Raw genomic sequence first — 9,207 nt, 5'->3', positions numbered from 1 at the left:
GGAAAGGGTGACCCCACCCAATGAAGACTTGTCAGTTCCCATTAACTCTCTTCGCCAAGGCACTGATGAATCATTAGCGAGCTTCATCTCAAGGGTGAAGACAAGCTTAGAGAGAAAGGTTTATAATCCTGATGTCCGCTCACTACTCCTGAGCTCTATTGTCTGGGAAGGCATGATACCACAATTCCGTCAGGCATGCCTTAATCTTAAAAACCTACAACTAGATAATTGGATTTTATCAACACAGGAACTTACATCAGGCAATTATGGGGCATCCGCTATGACACAGGTTTATGCAGTTACCCCCACATAATTGAAACGAGGCCTAATTTCAGTGCGGTCACCAAGGACATTGGCGTAACCAATGTCCTGATAAACTGTGACCACGCCTCCAGTCAGGGAAGCCCCGCCTCCAGTTAGAGCGACCATGCCTCCAGTCAGAGAAACCCCGATTTCAGTTAGGGAGCCAGAAGCCACGTACGGTGTGTCCTAGATGCCGTAAAGGATTTCACTGGAAGAGAGATTGTCGGTCAAATTTTCACAATGATGGGTTGCCCCTGAATGGTACAAATTCGGGGCCTGAGGTTTTGTGGACCACTCCTGTTTTAGAAAGAGGTCATCCTTCTATGACAGTAAAGATTGACAATATTCCTTTTAAGTGTTTGATTGACACGGGAGCAGAAAAGACGATTTTAAGAGGTTCCCCAAGATTGGGAACTCCTCCCTGGTCCCAGTATACCTGGTGTAGGAGGGGTGACTCCATCATTTCACACACGAGATTCGCTTGTGTGGGAAGACCCGGAAGGTTCTACTGGACATGTCTGCCCTTTGGTAGCTAATATTAGCACCAACGTACTAGGCAGGGATCTTCTGGAATGTCTTGATGTTAGGATATCCACAGATACCTCTGCAGAACGTAACACCTGCTCCTGCGAGACCAGATCTAATCAGCACTCCCAATACTAACTGCCACTGTTTGTAGCCAAACTCCCCGCTTAGGCTGGCTTTCTAATGAACCTGTCTGGGTGGAACAGTGGCCTTTACCTAGTGATAAGCTAGAAATTTTAAAGGAGCTCGTCCAAGAGCAGTTGTCCTTTGGACACATTCGTCATTCTCGAAGCCCATGGAATACTCCTTCTTTGTGTCTAACTAACCTGAGTCTGTTTATACTCCAAAGCAAAAATGATTAAAGATCAATATATATTTTAACTATAATTAGTTTAAAGATACTGCTGTAGAGACTTCTAAAGGAGGTGACATTAGATAACCTTTTAACAAAATCATAAAGATATTCAAACCAATTATAATCATCGAGGTATCAATTATAGTAAACCTCTAACTTGTTACAAGTTTTACTTTTTTTCACAAGGAATTGATTACAGCTATCAAGCTTTCATATGAAAAATCATCTGTTCATATGGTAAGGTATTAAACTGTTAAGAAGTTCCTCCATATCCAACCTACATGAATTAACAACATTCACATATTCTTATAAACTTAACTGGGGTATCTTGTCTTGCCACCATAAGCCATGCCTTTGTCAGCCAACAATAAAATAAAAATAAAAAATAAAAACAATAAAATAAATAATAAAATAAAAAATAAAATAAATAATAGTTAATAATTAATAAATAATAGATAATAAATAATGAAATGAAATAAATAATAATAAAATAAATAATAAATAATAAAATACAAAAATAAATAATAAAATAAAAAATAAAATAAATAAAATAAAAATAAAGGGAAAGACATTTCCCTTTATAACATCACCCATGCCACGGACATCCTTTACTACCCCCAAAGACAAATGACTGTTCCCCTAGACATCACATCCACTGACTGCTTCCCTTAGACTTGAGATATGATCCCACCTCTTCATACCAATGGATACATTCCCCCTTCCTTACCTGTCTACCCTTAGTTGTGGGACCCTAGTTTGTTTTACTTCTTCTGCTCACAATAGGTCCTATAATTATTTTTTTAATCATTTTAATTTATTCATTAATGAGAAAGATAGGAGGAGAGAGAAATAACCATATATCTTTCTGGCATACATGGATCGAACTTGGGACCTCACGCTTGAGAGTCCAACATCTTATCCACTGTGACACCTTCCAGACCATGGTCCTATAATTTTTAATAAGCTCATGGCCTTTTTGCAACAACAGATTGATGCCATAAAGACGAAACCTATACAAACTCACTATCATAGGCTGGGCATGGCAGAATATTGAGTTGCTGTGAAGGATTTGCCCCCTTCCATCGGAACGTCCACCGTGTAGAGGGCTGGCTAGCCAATGATGGGTAAAAGGGAAACTAGCACTATCCAATCAACCTAAGACAGGGCACCTGGTACTACTGGGCAGTAATGACCAGGTGTTCCAATGACAGGTAAGACGGAAGGCTGGTCCCCAACCTAAGACAGGCACAGTCCACCCTGCCACAAAACAAAGTCTGCCAAACATCAAAACATGATATAACAAAGGGGGACATGTGGGGAGCCACATGTGCCCTAAAGGTTGCTATTGGCATGGCCATAGAGTTTATGTTAAAAGATAGTTCCTGGGAATCAGGCAGTGGTGCAACGTGTTTAGCACAGGTGGCGTTAAGTGCAAGAACCAACTTGAAGATCCCAGTTTGAGCCCCTGGCTCCTCACCTGCAGGGGAATCACTTCACAGGTGGTGAAGCAGGTCTGCAGGTGTCTCTTTCTCTTTTATTCTCTGTCTTTCCATCCTCTCTCCATTTCTCTCTGTTCTATATCAGTAATAACAACAATATAATTACAACAATAAAATAACTAGGGCAACAAAAGGAAAAATACAAAAAAAAAAAAGATCCCGCTTCCTTACACCTTAGAGTCCTTGTTAAAAGATAAGTTTTTTTTTTCCCCATGAATCACCCAGGACCTTCCAGATAATGGCTAATTACCATGACAAATAATAATAATAATTAATAATTAGAAAATATACATCCCCAATACTCAGTTGGCTAAGGCACCAAACCTCTTTTTCTATAAAAAATTCAAATCAGATGCCCTGCTAACCACGAGAAGCAGATTGTTTTTGTTTCTTCCACAGGAATCCAGGAAAAAAACATCTGGACCACTGCACACCCTGACATCACCCACTAGATGGCACGACTACAGTGGCATACCCGCCAAAACCCTAGATGTCACCTGATGCGATCTTAAGAACCTGATTCACAGACTCCAAAGACAGAACTTTTTTTTACTGCCTGTCTGCCTTTCTGGTTTCTGCTTTGACCTGTCATGTTTTGTTGGTTCCAGCTCACTCTCTACAGAAAAGCAGAATTCCAGAGACTGACCTTCCTCAGGCAGCATTTCATCCCCTGCCGTTTCTCCCCCTAGTCGCCTACTTTGGACTGAAACTTCTATTGGACTTGCTGGTATACCCTTTGGACACTTTAGACAATTTTACAGCAGCTTCCTTCCCTTCATGTTGCTGGTTTTTCATAGACTGACCCTGAGTAGTTCACAGACTTTACACACTGTTGCCCTGGCCATTAGATAAAAGGAAAGGGGGAGATGCTGGGAAATTGTGCAGATGCAGTCACATCTGCCATGTTGTCCCCTCAGGCTACTGCTAGTTCCCACGAGAGTCGGGACATTCTCGGAGTGCCTGTTTTGCCATGTTGCGCCCTCAGAGCATTGTCTATTTCCCCACAATATTTGGAGTGCTTTGGTTACTCCTCCCCCTTTCCATTCTCGTGAAAGCTGCTCCTATAAAAGCCTTTCTTCTTCCGCACCTCGTTCTCTTGCCAGCACTTCACCTCGGCGCTTCACCTCTCTTGCCAGCACTCCACTCCGGTGTTCAGACGCAGGTAAGGTTACGGCGTGAGGCGGCCATTTTTGCTACCTCCACATGACCCAACCTGCTTCTCTAGCACCCAACTCTAAGGTGCCAGCGCCAATAAAGATTTGTGTTCATTTTTCACCCCGGACCTCCTCTCTCTCTTTTCCGTGGCCCACACAACAACAGTTCCTGATGAACATGACCAGTGACAATGGAGGGAGGATCTATTTGAGGTCTAGTCTCATCATATCTGTATGAGAATCCCAGGAATCCCCAACTAAGACCCCAGCTGAGGAGGGGTGGCCTGATAGTGACTAAAGAGTCATCATTAAAGTATGATAGTCTCTTGCCCTTATTTGGCTTTTGTAGTCCTTAATTTGGTAAGGTTTGCTTTTGAGTGACTGAGGGAAGTACAATGGGAAGTAGGTGAGTAGCATATCTAGATCTAAGTAGAAAGTATTTCACTAGGTACTTTAAGGTGTCATTTTAGGCCTATCTACTTACTTCATTTATTGACTCACTGCAGACTATTGTGCACTTTTTTCTTTCAGGTATACATTTTGCCATAATTTATGAGTACATGTGCATGATGCCCTATCTCATGGGACCTGGTCTATAGCTAGGTTTTGAGGCTTTGTTAGTAAGTCAACCACCTTGAATGGAATTAAGGTGTCCTATGATAAAGGAAAGGTCTCACCCAAGTAATGAGGTTGAAGGGTTAATATTCATTCCATGCCTGACATCTCTGGATGCAGTCCAAAGTGAAGCATGCACGATGGTACTTATTGTACTGATGAGGTTGGCATCAGCAGATGCAGTGTCAGCTGGTATGAATTGAGAGAAGCATGCAGGAAGTGAGCCCCACTCTAGAGGTTCCAGGACTGGGGTAACCACGGGCTTTACAGAGGAAGTGGGAAGTTCCTTCTGTCTTAGGGTTTAAGAAGGCGATAGATAGTTATTGCTATAATCAAATTATTTGGAAATTTGGTTAACTTTGAAAATCCCATTGTTAGGATTTGCTGTATCATACACAACATCACCATACTTATGTCCTTTGATGTTACTTATATTTAGCTATGTCTTATAGAGTAATACCAGTAGTTGCTTCTGTTTTCCCTGGTCTAAGCTTTTGTGAGAGTCAACATTTCAAAGAACAATCATTACTAAAATGTATTAACAATTTGAGTCACTGTTAAAATTCAGTCTTATTACACATTTAAAGTATTAATAGCTTAGACTGAAGGAACATATACTCAGCCTAAGTTCTGTTCATTAAAAACTTTGAGACATTCAATCAGGTTTTCCCCTTTCATATTAACTGAATAGTGATTTATGAGACTAAAGTTTAAAAGGAGTGCACATCAACACCACCCCATCCACCAAAGGACTGTGTGAAGCTAAACATCTACTCTCACCCTCCACCCATTTAATACCTATGCTTCTAAACACTTAATACCAATACTTCTAAAGATTTTCCAAAAGATTAAGAAATGGGAATACATCCTTCTAACTTCTATGAATTCAACATCACCCTTATATCAAAAACAGATAGGGACACAACCAAAAAGGGAAACTACAGACCAATATCTCTAATGAACATAGATGATAAAATGTTGAACAAGATCCTATCCAACCAGATATAGCAGTATATCCAAAATATTGTTCATCACAACCAAGTGAGATTTATCCCAGGAATGCAAGGCAAGTTCAATATATGTAAGTCAATCAGTGTCATTCACCACATCAACAAAAATAAAACCCAAAACCACATGGCAATATCAATAGATGCAGAGAAAGCCTTTGACAAAACCCAACACCCATTCATGCTCAAAATACTACAACAATGGGAATAGATTTGAAATTCTTCAAGCTAGTGGAGCCATATTCAGCAAACCTACAGCCAACATAATACTCAATGGACAGAAGCTGAAAGCATTCCCCCTCAGGATGGGGGCTAGACAGGGTTGTCCATTATCACTATTACACTTCAATATAGTATTAGCAGTCCTCTCCATAGCAATCAGGCAAGATAAAGAAATCAAAGAAATACAGATTTGAAGGGAAGAAGTCAAGCTCTCACTATTTGCAGATGATATGACAGTATACATAGAAAAGCCTAAAGAATCCAGGAGAAAGCTATTGGAAGTTATGAGGCAATATAGCAAGGTGTCAGGCTACAAAATCAATGTACAAAAATAGTGGCATTTCTATATGCAAATACTAAGTCCAAAGCAGAAGATTTCCTGAATCCACTCCCTTTCACTGTTGCAGCAATATCAATAAAATATCTAGAAATAAACCTGATCAAAGAAGTGAAAAACTTGTATACTGAAAACTATGAGTTGCTATTCAGAGAAATAGAAAATGATACCTAGAAATGGAAAGACATCCAATGCTCATTGATTGGAAGAATTAATATAATCAAAATTAATATTCTCTCCAGAACCATCTACAAATTTAATGTGATACCCATCAAAGTTCCACCAAGTTTCTATAAGAGAATAGAACTAAAACTACAATCATTTATCTGGAACCAGAAAACACCTAGAATAGCCAAAACCATCTTTAGGAAAAATAACAGAAATGGAGGCATAGCACTCCCAGATCTCAAAGTATATTATAAGGCCACCGTCATCAAAATAGCCTGGTACTGGAACAAAAATAGGCACACAGACCAGTGGAACAGAAATGAAAGCCCAGAACTAAACTCCCACACATCTAATATTTGATAAAGTGGCACAATGTATTAAGTAGAGGAAGGAGGCTCACTTCATGGGCAATTTCAAGCTAGCTACAAAATTAAAACTACTATAGTTGTGTGACCCAGGGACATGCCTGAAATGGATTTTATAGCTTTTTTCTACCCTTAAGTCCTTAATGCCATCCTATCTAATCCTACTTTTTGATTTTTTTTCATTAACCATTTTGCCTCAACTTAGGTCATGCAACGTACCAGATACAAGTTACTGATGCTACCATGACTCCATCTCAAATTCTCTTGGAATACAACCTCACCAATGTGTCTTGGACTATCATATTTCCAGAGCTCTGGTCCACTAGGGAAAGATAGAAACAAACTGGGGCCATGGATTGACCTGTCAACACCCATGTTCAGTGGAGAAGCAATTACAGAAGTCTGAGCGTATACCTTCTGCTCCACAAAAACAACTTTTGTCCATACTCCCAGCAGGAATGATAGGATGAAGGGGTCTTTGAACTCCAGATCCATTCACACCCAGAGGGAGAGAGAAGGAAAAGAAGAGGAATGTATGATGTAATTATGATGCCATGAGTGGCTTGGAGTGGAAGAGAGGATTGATTTAGAATAAAAGGCAGCAAATATGTATAAATATGGACAGACAGTTGTAGAGATGATGGTTGGCCCATGTCTATAATCTTAGGGGAATTTTGGTGGGTTGCCATGGGAAGACCTTAGATTCAGAACTCTGGTGGTGCTGCGAATGGTGTGGATTCAAACCCATGTTGACATGTAATTCTGTAAAAAAAAAGTTTTTTAAAAAATTATAATAATTTTTAAAAAAGAATGTTAGGAGGTGAACAAGAACTATTGGATAGTTTTTTTTTTTTTTCATATATTTCGGCGCCCCATCAAGAATACCAGGGATCCTGACACAGTCATCTCCTCTGGATGCATTCAGACTTCAAGGAAGCTGGGCACGAAGGACGAGAATGGGATGATGCATTCTCCCCCCGTTATTGTTACAAATAATTATACTGTCACAATTGATTAATAGTGCATGTTGGGAATGGAGAGTCAGAAGCACCCCCTCTCCCTTACACAGGGGCATATTTGAAAGTTACATTATGAAAGTGGGGAAGGTGGATCAGCATAGACGGACAAAAGAAGTCATGTTATGACCTGCCCCTCAAAGAAAGAATGCAGAGATTGAAGCCTCCCAGGTACAAGTTGATGCATCGAAACAAAGAAAGATTAATAGTTAAGCCTACCAGATCTAGATGAGCAGTGGCCCAGGACTAGGCAAAGATCTGTATGCCCCCCATAGAAGATTACTGATAGAAAGAGCCCTCAGCAAAAGTCAAAAACAATTCTAAGTATGACCTCCCCTGAGAACAGGGTGATACTAAGTATTGTACCATTCTTTACAGTAAAAAGGGGGAGTGACATGTACCCAGCCAAAGTCACAAGACTATGATGTTTATTGCTACTTCCTTATGAGCTGGATGTTTATGTAACCTGAAAAAGTATAAAAGTAATGCAATTTCACTATTAAAATGAGTCCAGATTTACCCTCCATATGAGTGTGGTGTTTTCTGTTCTCCCTTGCACTGATTCCTGACCCACTGGGGAGGTCACCTTCCCAGACCCCTGACTCTCTTGCTGCTCATCTGCTGTGGTGGCCCACTGCAACATATGGCATAGAGTATTTACACCCATGAATTATCAGCCCATATCAAAAGAAACAAAGGAAGGAAGGAGGAAGGCAACTAACTGCTGTAGCTTTCTGATTACTTTGGCATTTAATTTGAGCACAGGTAGGCACAGACATTTGGTGTTGGGTGAAGTGTAGTATATGTCTCATCTTTAAACATTATTCTATTATGTTCACTGCTATCATCTTCATTTGACAGGCATTGATGATTTACAGTTTAGCTGTGGGCACATGTGTAAATGTTTTCATTACATGAAGACAGGTGACTGACTACAAAGCAGTCTCACCACCACCTCAGCTTTCTAGCACCATGTAGGCGCACCCAAAGGACCCTCCTCTGATCCCTTCCTGCTCTCCTTTTTCAGGATGTGGTGGAACCAAATTGTGGTTTTCTAATTGAGAATGTCTTCTTGGTCTGGAGGAACAGAGCTCTGGAGTAAAGTAGCAGGGTCCCTTTTTAGCAGACACCTCCTGCCTGGGGCTGGAACACATAAATTTTTTCTACACCCTCCATTTCCAACTGTGCAGGTGTATCTGTTTCATTGATTGGCTGCCTGTCAAATCGGAATCTGATCTGCCTCATTGACAATCACTGTCATTCACAAGAGGCTTTCATTAGCTAAGTGGTGTCTGCCTCTTAATTTTAAACTTTACCACCGAACCATCCTGACTCACCACCTTCAGATTAATATGGTCCTTGTTCTCAGTCTTGACTCCTACCTTGGGTTTTCGTCAGGTATGGAGAACTCCAGGGTCTCCTCACTTGACTCTTCACAAAAGAGGAACCAGGTCCACACCAAACCAGCACACAAGCAGCACCAAAAGTGGCAGAAGAGGGAGTCAGCAGCGGTGGAGGAGGGAGAGGATGCGCCAGAATACATCTATTTCTCTGTATCCTATCTGTCTCCCACTAATTGTATCATCAGGCACAGTGAATTCCAGACCATCACTCCTGGTGGACTCTTTCCTGCTACCCAGT

The 9,207-nt window shown here is 40.7% G+C and overlaps 1 pseudogene; it reads right to left on the bottom strand.

Annotated features, from left to right (window-relative positions):
- Positions 1-8,604: 8,604 nt before the first annotated feature.
- LOC132541483 (small ubiquitin-related modifier 2-A-like) lies at positions 8,605-8,960 on the bottom strand (annotated as a pseudogene).
- Positions 8,961-9,207: the final 247 nt, after the last annotated feature.

This window comes from Erinaceus europaeus, chromosome 11 (assembly GCF_950295315.1).
Source record: "Erinaceus europaeus chromosome 11, mEriEur2.1, whole genome shotgun sequence".
Classification (NCBI taxonomy): domain Eukaryota; kingdom Metazoa; phylum Chordata; class Mammalia; order Eulipotyphla; family Erinaceidae; genus Erinaceus; species Erinaceus europaeus.
Note: the sequence above shows the minus strand (reverse complement) of the source record. Positions and strands in the feature narration are given on the sequence as shown.